This window comes from Mustelus asterias, chromosome 7 (genome assembly GCF_964213995.1).
Source record: "Mustelus asterias chromosome 7, sMusAst1.hap1.1, whole genome shotgun sequence".
Classification (NCBI taxonomy): Eukaryota; Metazoa; Chordata; class Chondrichthyes; order Carcharhiniformes; family Triakidae; genus Mustelus; species Mustelus asterias.
In genome coordinates this window covers 40020531-40036840 of record NC_135807.1, presented here as the reverse complement: position 1 = coordinate 40036840, position 16310 = coordinate 40020531, and the positions used below count along the sequence as shown (strand labels likewise).

At 51.1% G+C, this 16310-nt stretch overlaps 19 non-coding genes across 19 annotated transcripts; 12 read left to right on the top strand and 7 right to left on the bottom strand.

Moving 5' to 3' along the window:
• The first annotated feature begins 4 nt into the window (after nucleotides 1-4).
• trnaa-agc (transfer RNA alanine (anticodon AGC)) lies at nucleotides 5-77 on the top strand. Its single transcript has one exon. It is a non-coding gene; the product is annotated as a tRNA-Ala (tRNA).
• A 1390-nt stretch (nucleotides 78-1467) lies between these two features.
• On the top strand, nucleotides 1468-1540 carry trnaa-cgc (transfer RNA alanine (anticodon CGC)). Its single transcript has one exon. It is a non-coding gene; the product is annotated as a tRNA-Ala (tRNA).
• Nucleotides 1541-1747: 207 nt separating this feature from the next.
• Nucleotides 1748-1820, bottom strand: trnam-cau (transfer RNA methionine (anticodon CAU)). The gene has a single exon. It is a non-coding gene; the product is annotated as a tRNA-Met (tRNA).
• Nucleotides 1821-2252: 432 nt separating this feature from the next.
• trnaa-agc (transfer RNA alanine (anticodon AGC)) lies at nucleotides 2253-2325 on the top strand. Its single transcript has one exon. It is a non-coding gene; the product is annotated as a tRNA-Ala (tRNA).
• Nucleotides 2326-3699: 1374 nt separating this feature from the next.
• trnaa-cgc (transfer RNA alanine (anticodon CGC)) lies at nucleotides 3700-3772 on the top strand. The gene has a single exon. It is a non-coding gene; the product is annotated as a tRNA-Ala (tRNA).
• Nucleotides 3773-3979: 207 nt separating this feature from the next.
• Nucleotides 3980-4052, bottom strand: trnam-cau (transfer RNA methionine (anticodon CAU)). Its single transcript has one exon. It is a non-coding gene; the product is annotated as a tRNA-Met (tRNA).
• Nucleotides 4053-4484: 432 nt separating this feature from the next.
• On the top strand, nucleotides 4485-4557 carry trnaa-agc (transfer RNA alanine (anticodon AGC)). Its single transcript has one exon. It is a non-coding gene; the product is annotated as a tRNA-Ala (tRNA).
• Nucleotides 4558-6211: 1654 nt separating this feature from the next.
• Nucleotides 6212-6284, bottom strand: trnam-cau (transfer RNA methionine (anticodon CAU)). Its single transcript has one exon. It is a non-coding gene; the product is annotated as a tRNA-Met (tRNA).
• Nucleotides 6285-6716: 432 nt separating this feature from the next.
• On the top strand, nucleotides 6717-6789 carry trnaa-agc (transfer RNA alanine (anticodon AGC)). Its single transcript has one exon. It is a non-coding gene; the product is annotated as a tRNA-Ala (tRNA).
• Nucleotides 6790-8459: 1670 nt separating this feature from the next.
• Nucleotides 8460-8532, bottom strand: trnam-cau (transfer RNA methionine (anticodon CAU)). The gene has a single exon. It is a non-coding gene; the product is annotated as a tRNA-Met (tRNA).
• A 432-nt stretch (nucleotides 8533-8964) lies between these two features.
• Nucleotides 8965-9037, top strand: trnaa-agc (transfer RNA alanine (anticodon AGC)). The gene has a single exon. It is a non-coding gene; the product is annotated as a tRNA-Ala (tRNA).
• A 1650-nt stretch (nucleotides 9038-10687) lies between these two features.
• Nucleotides 10688-10760, bottom strand: trnam-cau (transfer RNA methionine (anticodon CAU)). Its single transcript has one exon. It is a non-coding gene; the product is annotated as a tRNA-Met (tRNA).
• A 432-nt stretch (nucleotides 10761-11192) lies between these two features.
• On the top strand, nucleotides 11193-11265 carry trnaa-agc (transfer RNA alanine (anticodon AGC)). Its single transcript has one exon. It is a non-coding gene; the product is annotated as a tRNA-Ala (tRNA).
• A 1374-nt stretch (nucleotides 11266-12639) lies between these two features.
• Nucleotides 12640-12712, top strand: trnaa-cgc (transfer RNA alanine (anticodon CGC)). Its single transcript has one exon. It is a non-coding gene; the product is annotated as a tRNA-Ala (tRNA).
• Nucleotides 12713-12919: 207 nt separating this feature from the next.
• Nucleotides 12920-12992, bottom strand: trnam-cau (transfer RNA methionine (anticodon CAU)). Its single transcript has one exon. It is a non-coding gene; the product is annotated as a tRNA-Met (tRNA).
• Nucleotides 12993-13424: 432 nt separating this feature from the next.
• Nucleotides 13425-13497, top strand: trnaa-agc (transfer RNA alanine (anticodon AGC)). Its single transcript has one exon. It is a non-coding gene; the product is annotated as a tRNA-Ala (tRNA).
• Nucleotides 13498-14883: 1386 nt separating this feature from the next.
• On the top strand, nucleotides 14884-14956 carry trnaa-cgc (transfer RNA alanine (anticodon CGC)). Its single transcript has one exon. It is a non-coding gene; the product is annotated as a tRNA-Ala (tRNA).
• Nucleotides 14957-15163: 207 nt separating this feature from the next.
• trnam-cau (transfer RNA methionine (anticodon CAU)) lies at nucleotides 15164-15236 on the bottom strand. The gene has a single exon. It is a non-coding gene; the product is annotated as a tRNA-Met (tRNA).
• Nucleotides 15237-15668: 432 nt separating this feature from the next.
• trnaa-agc (transfer RNA alanine (anticodon AGC)) lies at nucleotides 15669-15741 on the top strand. The gene has a single exon. It is a non-coding gene; the product is annotated as a tRNA-Ala (tRNA).
• The last annotated feature ends 569 nt before the right edge of the window (nucleotides 15742-16310 follow it).

Here is a 16310-nt window from a genome sequence, read left to right as displayed (position 1 = left end):
CTTGGGGGAATTAGCTCAAATGGTAGAGCGCTCGCTTAGCATGCGAGAGGTAGTGGGATCGATGCCCACATTCTCCACTTTGATTTTTACCTTGGGGCCAAAGCTTCTTGGGGCCAAAGCTTCTTGGAGACAGGGGCTGAGGCAAGCCTGGACAGCAAGAAAGCTGAGGCCAGAATTGCCATGGGGAATTAGCTCAAATGGTAGAGCGCTCGCTTTGCATGTGAGAGGTAGTGGGATCGATGCCCACATTCTCCACTCAGATTTTATCTTTGGGCCAAAGTTTCAGGCCCACCCGTCATGTCATTCACTTTACACATCTCCAGGCTTTCTCCAAGCGCTGCCGCACGCACGCACGCACGCACAGAGTGTCTGAATGATTTGCACAGCTGCCGCAAGAAGCTGCCATCATATTTATCAGCAGTAAAGATGGGAATGTGAGGCGAATGGAGGGAAAGAAGGTGTCAAATACACAAGATTGTATCCAGGATGCACAGGTGATGAGACTCACACGCTGCCGACTGCACCAAGAAGGCACACTTGGAACTGCGCTGCACACGGCGTGACTAGATTTGCCATCGAACAGCCTGCATCCAGCCACAAGTAAAGTGTTCAGAAAACACTGAGGAAATTACACAACAATACATCAGCTTGTGATACAGAGTCAGAAACGTCATCCATTACAGCACGGGGGCCCATCGCGCAGGGTGGAGCTGGCGGGTAACTGCATGCCTACACCTTTGCCGTTAAGATGTGGATGAAGCACTCAAGGGCTCAAAGGTGCACGGTCAAAATTCAGCAAAGACTGCGTGCGGATGTCAACGATTCGCATCGATTGCTCAGTCGGTACAACAGAAGACTCGAGGGGTAAATATACCAAAGTCGTCCTTAGGTCACCGCTTGAATGATGTTAACAATTTCTGCGTGCCCATTGAGAAGGAAGTGTGTCGTAAGCAAACGTTTACGGCAAAGCAGCACTCCGAACCTGAGGACGAGTTTATAACTGAACATGTTGCTGCTCAGGCAGAGGAGCCATCTTTGCCTGTGGGAAAACAGCCTCCACACGGCTGCAAAGTTTCTGCAGTTGCGTGTGCGGGCCAGCGGGAGTGGCATTGAGCAGCAACGCATCCAACAGCTGAGCCCTCACCTGCAAGCAAAAGTAGATTGCTAACACTGAGACAGGGGTCTCGCCTGCCTCCTCACACTCGTGCTGACTGCTGTTTTCCTCTCGGCTTGCTTTGAATGTGCAAATTCAGCCTCTTCACTGATTATGACGCGTCGACTGCGATTTTCCCTTCTGCTGATGGCACGAGCTGCGGCTGCTGGCTCACGTTGAGTGAATGGCAAAATGACTGTGTTGAAGCAGCAGGCCGATCCGATGAAGAATTTCTCTGCACTTTCATGAACATCTTGGAGCCAGGGGGTGTGGAGATGTTGGGCAGCAAGAAAGCGGACGCAGCAATCAGCTTGGGGGAATTAGCTCAAGTGGTAGAGCGCTCGCTTCGCATGTGAGAGGCAGTGGGATCGATGCCCACATTCTCCACTTTGATTTTTAACCTTTGGGCCAAAGTTTCATGCCCAGCGGTCCTGTCATGAAGTTCACACATGTTCAGGGTTCCTCCACACGCTGCCGTACGCACAGAATCTGAATGACTTACAGAGCTGTTGCATGCAAGCTGCCTTCATATTTGTCAGCAGGAAAGATGGGAATGAGAGGTGAATGGAAGAAAAGAAGGTGGAAAAAGAGCCCTGCCCTCTCTGAGGATTGAACTCAGGACCTTCAGATTATGAGACTGACGCGCTGCCTACTGCGCTAAGAAGGAACAGGCAGTTGGGCACTGTACACTGCATGACTAGGTTTGCCATCATCAGGCTGCGTCCAGTCACAATGAAAACTGCTCACGTAACATTGAGGCAGATTAGAGAACAATATCGCAGCTTGTGATATGGAGACAGACACGTTATCCATCACAACGTCGGCCCAAGCTGCAGGTCGACGCAGGCGGGCCACAGCACAGCCACAGCTTTGGCATCAAGACATGGATGAAGCGCTCAAGGGCTAAAGGGTGCACTGTCACAATCAGCAAAGATAGTGGCTTTCAATGGATTTCAAAGATGTTGATTAAATGGAAAAACTACCGTGTTGAAGCAGCAGGCCGGATCCGATGAAGAGGTCCTGTGCACTTTCTCGAGCATCTTGGAGACGGAGTGAGGAGATCCTGAGCAGCAAGAAAGCTGACCCCAACTGCAGCTTGGGGGAATTAGCTCAAATGGTAGAGCGCTCGCTTAGCATGCGAGAGGTAGTGGGATCGATGCCCACATTCTCCACTTTGATTTTTACCTTGGGGCCAAAGCTTCTTGGAGACAGGGGCTGAGGCAAGCCTGGACAGCAAGAAAGCTGAGGCCAGAATTGCCATGGGGAATTAGCTCAAATGGTAGAGCGCTCGCTTTGCATGTGAGAGGTAGTGGGATCGATGCCCACATTCTCCACTCAGATTTTATCTTTGGGCCAAAGTTTCAGGCCCACCCGTCATGTCATTCACTTTACACATCTCCAGGCTTTCTCCAAGCGCTGCCGCACGCACGCACGCACGCACAGAGTGTCTGAATGATTTGCACAGCTGCCGCAAGAAGCTGCCATCATATTTATCAGCAGTAAAGATGGGAATGTGAGGCGAATGGAGGGAAAGAAGGTGTCAAATACACAAGATTGTATCCAGGATGCACAGGTGATGAGACTCACACGCTGCCGACTGCACCAAGAAGGCACACTTGGAACTGCGCTGCACACGGCGTGACTAGATTTGCCATCGAACAGCCTGCATCCAGCCACAAGTAAAGTGTTCAGAAAACACTGAGGAAATTACACAACAATACATCAGCTTGTGATACAGAGTCAGAAACGTCATCCATTACAGCACGGGGGCCCATCGCGCAGGGTGGAGCTGGCGGGTAACTGCATGCCTACACCTTTGCCGTTAAGATGTGGATGAAGCACTCAAGGGCTCAAAGGTGCACGGTCAAAATTCAGCAAAGACTGCGTGCGGATGTCAACGATTCGCATCGATTGCTCAGTCGGTACAACAGAAGACTCGAGGGGTAAATATACCAAAGTCGTCCTTAGGTCACCGCTTGAATGATGTTAACAATTTCTGCGTGCCCATTGAGAAGGAAGTGTGTCGTAAGCAAACGTTTACGGCAAAGCAGCACTCCGAACCTGAGGACGAGTTTATAACTGAACATGTTGCTGCTCAGGCAGAGGAGCCATCTTTGCCTGTGGGAAAACAGCCTCCACACGGCTGCAAAGTTTCTGCAGTTGCGTGTGCGGGCCAGCGGGAGTGGCATTGAGCAGCAACGCATCCAACAGCTGAGCCCTCACCTGCAAGCAAAAGTAGATTGCTAACACTGAGACAGGGGTCTCGCCTGCCTCCTCACACTCGTGCTGACTGCTGTTTTCCTCTCGGCTTGCTTTGAATGTGCAAATTCAGCCTCTTCACTGATTATGACGCGTCGACTGCGATTTTCCCTTCTGCTGATGGCACGAGCTGCGGCTGCTGGCTCACGTTGAGTGAATGGCAAAATGACTGTGTTGAAGCAGCAGGCCGATCCGATGAAGAATTTCTCTGCACTTTCATGAACATCTTGGAGCCAGGGGGTGTGGAGATGTTGGGCAGCAAGAAAGCGGACGCAGCAATCAGCTTGGGGGAATTAGCTCAAGTGGTAGAGCGCTCGCTTCGCATGTGAGAGGCAGTGGGATCGATGCCCACATTCTCCACTTTGATTTTTAACCTTTGGGCCAAAGTTTCATGCCCAGCGGTCCTGTCATGAAGTTCACACATGTTCAGGGTTCCTCCACACGCTGCCGTACGCACAGAATCTGAATGACTTACAGAGCTGTTGCATGCAAGCTGCCTTCATATTTGTCAGCAGGAAAGATGGGAATGAGAGGTGAATGGAAGAAAAGAAGGTGGAAAAAGAGCCCTGCCCTCTCTGAGGATTGAACTCAGGACCTTCAGATTATGAGACTGACGCGCTGCCTACTGCGCTAAGAAGGCACAGGCAGTTGGGCACTGTACACTGCATGACTAGGTTTGCCATCATCAGGCTGCGTCCAGTCACAATGAAAACTGCTCACGTAACATTGAGGCAGATTAGAGAACAATATCGCAGCTTGTGATATGGAGACAGACACGTTATCCATCACAACGTCGGCCCAAGCTGCAGGTCGACGCAGGCGGGCCACAGCACAGCCACAGCTTTGGCATCAAGACATGGATGAAGCGCTCAAGGGCTAAAGGGTGCACTGTCACAATCAGCAAAGATAGTGGCTTTCAATGGATTTCAAAGATGTTGATTAAATGGAAAAACTACCGTGTTGAAGCAGCAGGCCGGATCCGATGAAGAGGTCCTGTGCACTTTCTCGAGCATCTTGGAGACGGAGTGAGGAGATCCTGAGCAGCAAGAAAGCTGACCCCAACTGCAGCTTGGGGGAATTAGCTCAAATGGTAGAGCGCTCGCTTAGCATGCGAGAGGTAGTGGGATCGATGCCCACATTCTCCACTTTGATTTTTACCTTGGGGCCAAAGCTTCTTGGAGACAGGGGCTGAGGCAAGCCTGGACAGCAAGAAAGCTGAGGTCAGAATTGCCATGGGGAATTAGCTCAAATGGTAGAGCGCTCGCTTTGCATGTGAGAGGTAGTGGGATCGATGCCCACATTCTCCACTCAGATTTTATCTTTGGGCCAAAGTTTCAGGCCCACCCGTCATGTCATTCACTTTACACATCTCCAGGCTTTCTCCAAGCGCTGCCGCACGCACGCACGCACGCACAGAGTGTCTGAATGATTTGCACAGCTGCCGCAAGAAGCTGCCATCATATTTATCAGCAGTAAAGATGGGAATGTGAGGCGAATGGAGGGAAAGAAGGTGTCAAATACACAAGATTGTATCCAGGATGCACAGGTGATGAGACTCACACGCTGCCGACTGCACCAAGAAGGCACACTTGGAACTGCGCTGCACACGGCGTGACTAGATTTGCCATCGAACAGCCTGCATCCAGCCACAAGTAAAGTGTTCAGAAAACACTGAGGAAATTACACAACAATACATCAGCTTGTGATACAGAGTCAGAAACGTCATCCATTACAGCACGGGGGCCCATCGCGCAGGGTGGAGCTGGCGGGTAACTGCATGCCTACACCTTTGCCGTTAAGATGTGGATGAAGCACTCAAGGGCTCAAAGGTGCACGGTCAAAATTCAGCAAAGACTGCGTGCGGATGTCAACGATTCGCATCGATTGCTCAGTCGGTACAACAGAAGACTCGAGGGGTAAATATACCAAAGTCGTCCTTAGGTCACCGCTTGAATGATGTTAACAATTTCTGCGTGCCCATTGAGAAGGAAGTGTGTCGTAAGCAAACGTTTACGGCAAAGCAGCACTCCGAACCTGAGGACGAGTTTATAACTGAACATGTTGCTGCTCAGGCAGAGGAGCCATCTTTGCCTGTGGGAAAACAGCCTCCACACGGCTGCAAAGTTTCTGCAGTTGCGTGTGCGGGCCAGCGGGAGTGGCATTGAGCATCAACACATCCAACAGCTGAGCCCTCACCTGCAAGCAAAAGTAGATTGCTAACACTGAGACAGGGGTCTCGCCTGCCTCCTCACACTCGTGCTGACTGCTGTTTTCCTCTCGGCTTGCTTTGAATGTGCAGATTCAGCCTCTTCACTGATTATGACGCGTCGACTGCGATTTTCCCTTCTGCTGATGGCACGAGCTGCGGCTGCTGGCTCACGTTGAGTGAATGGCAAAATGACTGTGTTGAAGCAGCAGGCCGATCCGATGAAGAATTTCTCTGCACTTTCATGAACATCTTGGAGCCAGGGGGTGTGGAGATGTTGGGCAGCAAGAAAGCGGACGCAGCAATCAGCTTGGGGGAATTAGCTCAAGTGGTGGAGCGCTCGCTTCGCATGTGAGAGGCAGTGGGATCGATGCCCACATTCTCCACTTTGATTTTTAACCTTTGGGCCAAAGTTTCATGCCCAGCGGTCCTGTCATGAAGTTCACACATGTTCAGGGTTCCTCCACACGCTGCCGTACGCACAGAATCTGAATGACTTACAGAGCTGTTGCATGCAAGCTGCCTTCATATTTGTCAGCAGGAAAGATGGGAATGAGAGGTGAATGGAAGAAAAGAAGGTGGAAAAAGAGCCCTGCCCTCTCTGAGGATTGAACTCAGGACCTTCAGATTATGAGACTGACGCGCTGCCTACTGCGCTAAGAAGGCACAGGCAGTTGGGCACTGTACACTGCATGACTAGGTTTGCCATCATCAGGCTGCGTCCAGTCACAATGAAAACTGCTCACGTAACATTGAGGCAGATTAGAGAACAATATCGCAGCTTGTGATATGGAGACAGACACGTTATCCATCACAACGTCGGCCCAAGCTGCAGGTCGACGCAGGCGGGCCACAGCACAGCCACAGCTTTGGCATCAAGACATGGATGAAGCGCTCAAGGGCTAAAGGGTGCACTGTCACAATCAGCAAAGATAGTGGCTTTCAATGGATTTCAAAGATGTTGATTAAATGGAAAAACTACCGTGTTGAAGCAGCAGGCCGGATCCGATGAAGAGGTCCTGTGCACTTTCTCGAGCATCTTGGAGACGGAGTGAGGAGATCCTGAGCAGCAAGAAAGCTGACCCCAACTGCAGCTTGGGGGAATTAGCTCAAATGGTAGAGCGCTCGCTTAGCATGCGAGAGGTAGTGGGATCGATGCCCACATTCTCCACTTTGATTTTTACCTTGGGGCCAAAGCTTCTTGGAGACAGGGGCTGAGGCAAGCCTGGACAGCAAGAAAGCTGAGGCCAGAATTGCCATGGGGAATTAGCTCAAATGGTAGAGCGCTCGCTTTGCATGTGAGAGGTAGTGGGATCGATGCCCACATTCTCCACTCAGATTTTATCTTTGGGCCAAAGTTTCAGGCCCACCCGTCATGTCATTCACTTTACACATCTCCAGGCTTTCTCCAAGCGCTGCCGCACGCACGCACCCACGCACGCACGCACGCACGCACAGAGTGTCTGAATGATTTGCACAGCTGCCGCAAGAAGCTGCCGTCATATTTATCAGCAGTAAAGATGGGAATGTGAGGCGAATGGAGGGAAAGAAGGTGTCAAATACACAAGATTGTATCCAGGATGCACAGGTGATGAGACTCACACGCTGCCGACTGCACCAAGAAGGCACACTTGGAACTGCGCTGCACACGGCGTGACTAGATTTGCCATCGAACAGCCTGCATCCAGCCACAAGTAAAGTGTTCAGAAAACACTGAGGAAATTACACAACAATACATCAGCTTGTGATACAGAGTCAGAAACGTCATCCATTACAGCACGGGGGCCCATCGCGCAGGGTGGAGCTGGCGGGTAACTGCATGCCTACACCTTTGCCGTTAAGATGTGGATGAAGCACTCAAGGGCTCAAAGGTGCACGGTCAAAATTCAGCAAAGACTGCGTGCGGATGTCAACGATTCGCATCGATTGCTCAGTCGGTACAACAGAAGACTCGAGGGGTAAATATACCAAAGTCGTCCTTAGGTCACCGCTTGAATGATGTTAACAATTTCTGCGTGCCCATTGAGAAGGAAGTGTGTCGTAAGCAAACGTTTACGGCAAAGCAGCACTCCGAACCTGAGGACGAGTTTATAACTGAACATGTTGCTGCTCAGGCAGAGGAGCCATCTTTGCCTGTGGGAAAACAGCCTCCACACGGCTGCAAAGTTTCTGCAGTTGCGTGTGCGGGCCAGCGGGAGTGGCATTGAGCATCAACACATCCAACAGCTGAGCCCTCACCTGCAAGCAAAAGTAGATTGCTAACACTGAGACAGGGGTCTCGCCTGCCTCCTCACACTCGTGCTGACTGCTGTTTTCCTCTCGGCTTGCTTTGAATGTGCAGATTCAGCCTCTTCACTGATTATGACGCGTCGACTGCGATTTTCCCTTCTGCTGATGGCACGAGCTGCGGCTGCTGGCTCACGTTGAGTGAATGGCAAAATGACTGTGTTGAAGCAGCAGGCCGATCCGATGAAGAATTTCTCTGCACTTTCATGAACATCTTGGAGCCAGGGGGTGTGGAGATGTTGGGCAGCAAGAAAGCGGACGCAGCAATCAGCTTGGGGGAATTAGCTCAAGTGGTGGAGCGCTCGCTTCGCATGTGAGAGGCAGTGGGATCGATGCCCACATTCTCCACTTTGATTTTTAACCTTTGGGCCAAAGTTTCATGCCCAGCGGTCCTGTCATGAAGTTCACACATGTTCAGGGTTCCTCCACACGCTGCCGTACGCACAGAATCTGAATGACTTACAGAGCTGTTGCATGCAAGCTGCCTTCATATTTGTCAGCAGGAAAGATGGGAATGAGAGGTGAATGGAAGAAAAGAAGGTGGAAAAAGAGCCCTGCCCTCTCTGAGGATTGAACTCAGGACCTTCAGATTATGAGACTGACGCGCTGCCTACTGCGCTAAGAAGGCACAGGCAGTTGGGCACTGTACACTGCATGACTAGGTTTGCCATCATCAGGCTGCGTCCAGTCACAATGAAAACTGCTCACGTAACATTGAGGCAGATTAGAGAACAATATCGCAGCTTGTGATATGGAGACAGACACGTTATCCATCACAACGTCGGCCCAAGCTGCAGGTCGACGCAGGCGGGCCACAGCACAGCCACAGCTTTGGCATCAAGACATGGATGAAGCGCTCAAGGGCTAAAGGGTGCACTGTCACAATCAGCAAAGATAGTGGCTTTCAATGGATTTCAAAGATGTTGATTAAATGGAAAAACTACCGTGTTGAAGCAGCAGGCCGGATCCGATGAAGAGGTCCTGTGCACTTTCTCGAGCATCTTGGAGACGGAGTGAGGAGATCCTGAGCAGCAAGAAAGCTGACCCCAACTGCAGCTTGGGGGAATTAGCTCAAATGGTAGAGCGCTCGCTTAGCATGCGAGAGGTAGTGGGATCGATGCCCACATTCTCCACTTTGATTTTTACCTTGGGGCCAAAGCTTCTTGGAGACAGGGGCTGAGGCAAGCCTGGACAGCAAGAAAGCTGAGGCCAGAATTGCCATGGGGAATTAGCTCAAATGGTAGAGCGCTCGCTTTGCATGTGAGAGGTAGTGGGATCGATGCCCACATTCTCCACTCAGATTTTATCTTTGGGCCAAAGTTTCAGGCCCACCCGTCATGTCATTCACTTTACACATCTCCAGGCTTTCTCCAAGCGCTGCCGCACGCACGCACGCACAGAGTGTCTGAATGATTTGCACAGCTGCCGCAAGAAGCTGCCGTCATATTTATCAGCAGTAAAGATGGGAATGTGAGGCGAATGGAGGGAAAGAAGGTGTCAAATACACAAGATTGTATCCAGGATGCACAGGTGATGAGACTCACACGCTGCCGACTGCACCAAGAAGGCACACTTGGAACTGCGCTGCACACGGCGTGACTAGATTTGCCATCGAACAGCCTGCATCCAGCCACAAGTAAAGTGTTCAGAAAACACTGAGGAAATTACACAACAATACATCAGCTTGTGATACAGAGTCAGAAACGTCATCCATTACAGCACGGGGGCCCATCGCGCAGGGTGGAGCTGGCGGGTAACTGCATGCCTACACCTTTGCCGTTAAGATGTGGATGAAGCACTCAAGGGCTCAAAGGTGCACGGTCAAAATTCAGCAAAGACTGCGTGCGGATGTCAACGATTCGCATCGATTGCTCAGTCGGTACAACAGAAGACTCGAGGGGTAAATATACCAAAGTCGTCCTTAGGTCACCGCTTGAATGATGTTAACAATTTCTGCGTGCCCATTGAGAAGGAAGTGTGTCGTAAGCAAACGTTTACGGCAAAGCAGCACTCCGAACCTGAGGACGAGTTTATAACTGAACATGTTGCTGCTCAGGCAGAGGAGCCATCTTTGCCTGTGGGAAAACAGCCTCCACACGGCTGCAAAGTTTCTGCAGTTGCGTGTGCGGGCCAGCGGGAGTGGCATTGAGCATCAACACATCCAACAGCTGAGCCCTCACCTGCAAGCAAAAGTAGATTGCTAACACTGAGACAGGGGTCTCGCCTGCCTCCTCACACTCGTGCTGACTGCTGTTTTCCTCTCGGCTTGCTTTGAATGTGCAAATTCAGCCTCTTCACTGATTATGACGCGTCGACTGCGATTTTCCCTTCTGCTGATGGCACGAGCTGCGGCTGCTGGCTCACGTTGAGTGAATGGCAAAATGACTGTGTTGAAGCAGCAGGCCGATCCGATGAAGAATTTCTCTGCACTTTCATGAACATCTTGGAGCCAGGGGGTGTGGAGATGTTGGGCAGCAAGAAAGCGGACGCAGCAAACAGCTTGGGGGAATTAGCTCAAGTGGTAGAGCGCTTGCTTCGCATGTGAGAGGCAGTGGGATCGATGCCCACATTCTCCACTTTGATTTTTAACCTTTGGGCCAAAGTTTCATGCCCAGCGGTCCTGTCATGAAGTTCACACATGTTCAGGGTTCCTCCACACGCTGCCGTACGCACAGAATCTGAATGACTTACAGAGCTGTTGCATGCAAGCTGCCTTCATATTTGTCAGCAGGAAAGATGGGAATGAGAGGTGAATGGAAGAAAAGAAGGTGGAAAAAGAGCCCTGCCCTCTCTGAGGATTGAACTCAGGACCTTCAGATTATGAGACTGACGCGCTGCCTACTGCGCTAAGAAGGCACAGGCAGTTGGGCACTGTACACTGCATGACTAGGTTTGCCATCATCAGGCTGCGTCCAGTCACAATGAAAACTGCTCACGTAACATTGAGGCAGATTAGAGAACAATATCGCAGCTTGTGATATGGAGACAGACACGTTATCCATCACAACGTCGGCCCAAGCTGCAGGTCGACGCAGGCGGGCCACAGCACAGCCACAGCTTTGGCATCAAGACATGGATGAAGCGCTCAAGGGCTAAAGGGTGCACTGTCACAATCAGCAAAGATAGTGGCTTTCAATGGATTTCAAAGATGTTGATTAAATGGAAAAACTACCGTGTTGAAGCAGCAGGCCGGATCCGATGAAGAGGTCCTGTGCACTTTCTCGAGCATCTTGGAGACGGAGTGAGGAGATCCTGAGCAGCAAGAAAGCTGACCCCAACTGCAGCTTGGGGGAATTAGCTCAAATGGTAGAGCGCTCGCTTAGCATGCGAGAGGTAGTGGGATCGATGCCCACATTCTCCACTTTGATTTTTACCTTGGGGCCAAAGCTTCTTGGAGACAGGGGCTGAGGCAAGCCTGGACAGCAAGAAAGCTGAGGCCAGAATTGCCATGGGGAATTAGCTCAAATGGTAGAGCGCTCGCTTTGCATGTGAGAGGTAGTGGGATCGATGCCCACATTCTCCACTCAGATTTTATCTTTGGGCCAAAGTTTCAGGCCCACCCGTCATGTCATTCACTTTACACATCTCCAGGCTTTCTCCAAGCGCTGCCGCACGCACGCACGCACGCACAGAGTGTCTGAATGATTTGCACAGCTGCCGCAAGAAGCTGCCATCATATTTATCAGCAGTAAAGATGGGAATGTGAGGCGAATGGAGGGAAAGAAGGTGTCAAATACACAAGATTGTATCCAGGATGCACAGGTGATGAGACTCACACGCTGCCGACTGCACCAAGAAGGCACACTTGGAACTGCGCTGCACACGGCGTGACTAGATTTGCCATCGAACAGCCTGCATCCAGCCACAAGTAAAGTGTTCAGAAAACACTGAGGAAATTACACAACAATACATCAGCTTGTGATACAGAGTCAGAAACGTCATCCATTACAGCACGGGGGCCCATCGCGCAGGGTGGAGCTGGCGGGTAACTGCATGCCTACACCTTTGCCGTTAAGATGTGGATGAAGCACTCAAGGGCTCAAAGGTGCACGGTCAAAATTCAGCAAAGACTGCGTGCGGATGTCAACGATTCGCATCGATTGCTCAGTCGGTACAACAGAAGACTCGAGGGGTAAATATACCAAAGTCGTCCTTAGGTCACCGCTTGAATGATGTTAACAATTTCTGCGTGCCCATTGAGAAGGAAGTGTGTCGTAAGCAAACGTTTACGGCAAAGCAGCACTCCGAACCTGAGGACGAGTTTATAACTGAACATGTTGCTGCTCAGGCAGAGGAGCCATCTTTGCCTGTGGGAAAACAGCCTCCACACGGCTGCAAAGTTTCTGCAGTTGCGTGTGCGGGCCAGCGGGAGTGGCATTGAGCATCAACACATCCAACAGCTGAGCCCTCACCTGCAAGCAAAAGTAGATTGCTAACACTGAGACAGGGGTCTCGCCTGCCTCCTCACACTCGTGCTGACTGCTGTTTTCCTCTCGGCTTGCTTTGAATGTGCAGATTCAGCCTCTTCACTGATTATGACGCGTCGACTGCGATTTTCCCTTCTGCTGATGGCACGAGCTGCGGCTGCTGGCTCACGTTGAGTGAATGGCAAAATGACTGTGTTGAAGCAGCAGGCCGATCCGATGAAGAATTTCTCTGCACTTTCATGAACATCTTGGAGCCAGGGGGTGTGGAGATGTTGGGCAGCAAGAAAGCGGACGCAGCAATCAGCTTGGGGGAATTAGCTCAAGTGGTAGAGCGCTCGCTTCGCATGTGAGAGGCAGTGGGATCGATGCCCACATTCTCCACTTTGATTTTTAACCTTTGGGCCAAAGTTTCATGCCCAGCGGTCCTGTCATGAAGTTCACACATCTTCAGGGTTCCTCCACACGCTGCCGTACGCACAGAATCTGAATGACTTACAGAGCTGTTGCATGCAAGCTGCCTTCATATTTGTCAGCAGGAAAGATGGGAATGAGAGGTGAATGGAAGAAAAGAAGGTGGAAAAAGAGCCCTGCCCTCTCTGAGGATTGAACTCAGGACCTTCAGATTATGAGACTGACGCGCTGCCTACTGCGCTAAGAAGGCACAGGCAGTTGGGCACTGTACACTGCATGACTAGGTTTGCCATCATCAGGCTGCGTCCAGTCACAATGAAAACTGCTCACGTAACATTGAGGCAGATTAGAGAACAATATCGCAGCTTGTGATATGGAGACAGACACGTTATCCATCACAACGTCGGCCCAAGCTGCAGGTCGACGCAGGCGGGCCACAGCACAGCCACAGCTTTGGCATCAAGACATGGATGAAGCGCTCAAGGGCTAAAGGGTGCACTGTCACAATCAGCAAAGATAGTGGCTTTCAATGGATTTCAAAGATGTTGATTAAATGGAAAAACTACCGTGTTGAAGCAGCAGGCCGGATCCGATGAAGAGGTCCTGTGCACTTTCTCGAGCATCTTGGAGACGGAGTGAGGAGATCCTGAGCAGCAAGAAAGCTGACCCCAACTGCAGCTTGGGGGAATTAGCTCAAATGGTAGAGCGCTCGCTTAGCATGCGAGAGGTAGTGGGATCGATGCCCACATTCTCCACTTTGATTTTTACCTTGGGGCCAAAGCTTCTTGGAGACAGGGGCTGAGGCAAGCCTGGACAGCAAGAAAGCTGAGGCCAGAATTGCCATGGGGAATTAGCTCAAATGGTAGAGCGCTCGCTTTGCATGTGAGAGGTAGTGGGATCGATGCCCACATTCTCCACTCAGATTTTATCTTTGGGCCAAAGTTTCAGGCCCACCCGTCATGTCATTCACTTTACACATCTCCAGGCTTTCTCCAAGCGCTGCCGCACGCACGCACGCACCCACCCACGCACGCACAGAGTGTCTGAATGATTTGCACAGCTGCCGCAAGAAGCTGCCGTCATATTTATCAGCAGTAAAGATGGGAATGTGAGGCGAATGGAGGGAAAGAAGGTGTCAAATACACAAGATTGTATCCAGGATGCACAGGTGATGAGACTCACACGCTGCCGACTGCACCAAGAAGGCACACTTGGAACTGCGCTGCACACGGCGTGACTAGATTTGCCATCGAACAGCCTGCATCCAGCCACAAGTAAAGTGTTCAGAAAACACTGAGGAAATTACACAACAATACATCAGCTTGTGATACAGAGTCAGAAACGTCATCCATTACAGCACGGGGGCCCATCGCGCAGGGTGGAGCTGGCGGGTAACTGCATGCCTACACCTTTGCCGTTAAGATGTGGATGAAGCACTCAAGGGCTCAAAGGTGCACGGTCAAAATTCAGCAAAGACTGCGTGCGGATGTCAACGATTCGCATCGATTGCTCAGTCGGTACAACAGAAGACTCGAGGGGTAAATATACCAAAGTCGTCCTTAGGTCACCGCTTGAATGATGTTAACAATTTCTGCGTGCCCATTGAGAAGGAAGTGTGTCGTAAGCAAACGTTTACGGCAAAGCAGCACTCCGAACCTGAGGACGAGTTTATAACTGAACATGTTGCTGCTCAGGCAGAGGAGCCATCTTTGCCTGTGGGAAAACAGCCTCCACACGGCTGCAAAGTTTCTGCAGTTGCGTGTGCGGGCCAGCGGGAGTGGCATTGAGCATCAACGCATCCAACAGCTGAGCCCTCACCTGCAAGCAAAAGTAGATTGCTAACACTGAGACAGGGGTCTCGCCTGCCTCCTCACACTCGTGCTGACTGCTGTTTTCCTCTCGGCTTGCTTTGAATGTGCAAATTCAGCCTCTTCACTGATTATGACGCGTCGACTGCGATTTTCCCTTCTGCTGATGGCACGAGCTGCGGCTGCTGGCTCACGTTGAGTGAATGGCAAAATGACTGTGTTGAAGCAGCAGGCCGATCCGATGAAGAATTTCTCTGCACTTTCATGAACATCTTGGAGCCAGGGGGTGTGGAGATGTTGGGCAGCAAGAAAGCGGACGGAGCAATCCGCTTGGGGGAATTAGCTCAAGTGGTAGAGCGCTCGCTTCGCATGTGAGAGGCAGTGGGATCGATGCCCACATTCTCCACTTTGATTTTTAACCTTTGGGCCAAAGTTTCATGCCCAGCGGTCCTGTCATGAAGTTCACACATCTTCAGGGTTCCTCCACACGCTGCCGTCCGCACAGAATCTGAATGACTTACAGAGCTGTTGCATGCAAGCTGCCTTCATATTTGTCAGCAGGAAAGATGGGAATGAGAGGTGAATGGAAGAAAAGAAGGTGGAAAAAGAGCCCTGCCCTCTCTGAGGATTGAACTCAGGACCTTCAGATTATGAGACTGACGCGCTGCCTACTGCGCTAAGAAGGCACAGGCAGTTGGGCACTGTACACTGCATGACTAGGTTTGCCATCATCAGGCTGCGTCCAGTCACAATGAAAACTGCTCACGTAACATTGAGGCAGATTAGAGAACAATATCGCAGCTTGTGATATGGAGACAGACACGTTATCCATCACAACGTCGGCCCAAGCTGCAGGTCGACGCAGGCGGGCCACAGCACAGCCACAGCTTTGGCATCAAGACATGGATGAAGCGCTCAAGGGCTAAAGGGTGCACTGTCACAATCAGCAAAGATAGTGGCTTTCAATGGATTTCAAAGATGTTGATTAAATGGAAAAGCTACCGTGTTGAAGCAGCAGGCCGGATCCGATGAAGAGGTCCTGTGCACTTTCTCGAGCATCTTGGAGACGGAGTGAGGAGATCCTGAGCAGCAAGAAAGCTGACCCCAACTGCAGCTTGGGGGAATTAGCTCAAATGGTAGAGCGCTCGCTTAGCATGCGAGAGGTAGTGGGATCGATGCCCACATTCTCCACTTTGATTTTTACCTTGGGGCCAAAGCTTCTTGGAGACAGGGGCTGAGGCAAGCCTGGACAGCAAGAAAGCTGAGGCCAGAATTGCCATGGGGAATTAGCTCAAATGGTAGAGTGCTCGCTTTGCATGTGAGAGGTAGTGGGATCGATGCCCACATTCTCCACTCAGATTTTATCTTTGGGCCAAAGTTTCAGGCCCACCCGTCATGTCATTCACTTTACACATCTCCAGGCTTTCTCCAAGCGCTGCCGCACGCACGCACGCACCCACCCACGCACGCACAGAGTGTCTGAATGATTTGCACAGCTGCCGCAAGAAGCTGCCGTCATATTTATCAGCAGTAAAGATGGGAATGTGAGGCGAATGGAGGGAAAGAAGGTGTCAAATACACAAGATTGTATCCAGGATGCACAGGTGATGAGACTCACACGCTGCCGACTGCACCAAGAGGGCACACTTGGAACTGCGCTGCACACGGCGTGACTAGATTTGCCATCGAACAGCCTGCATCCAGCCACAAGTAAAGTGTTCAGAAAACACTGAGGAAATTACACAACAATACATCAGCTT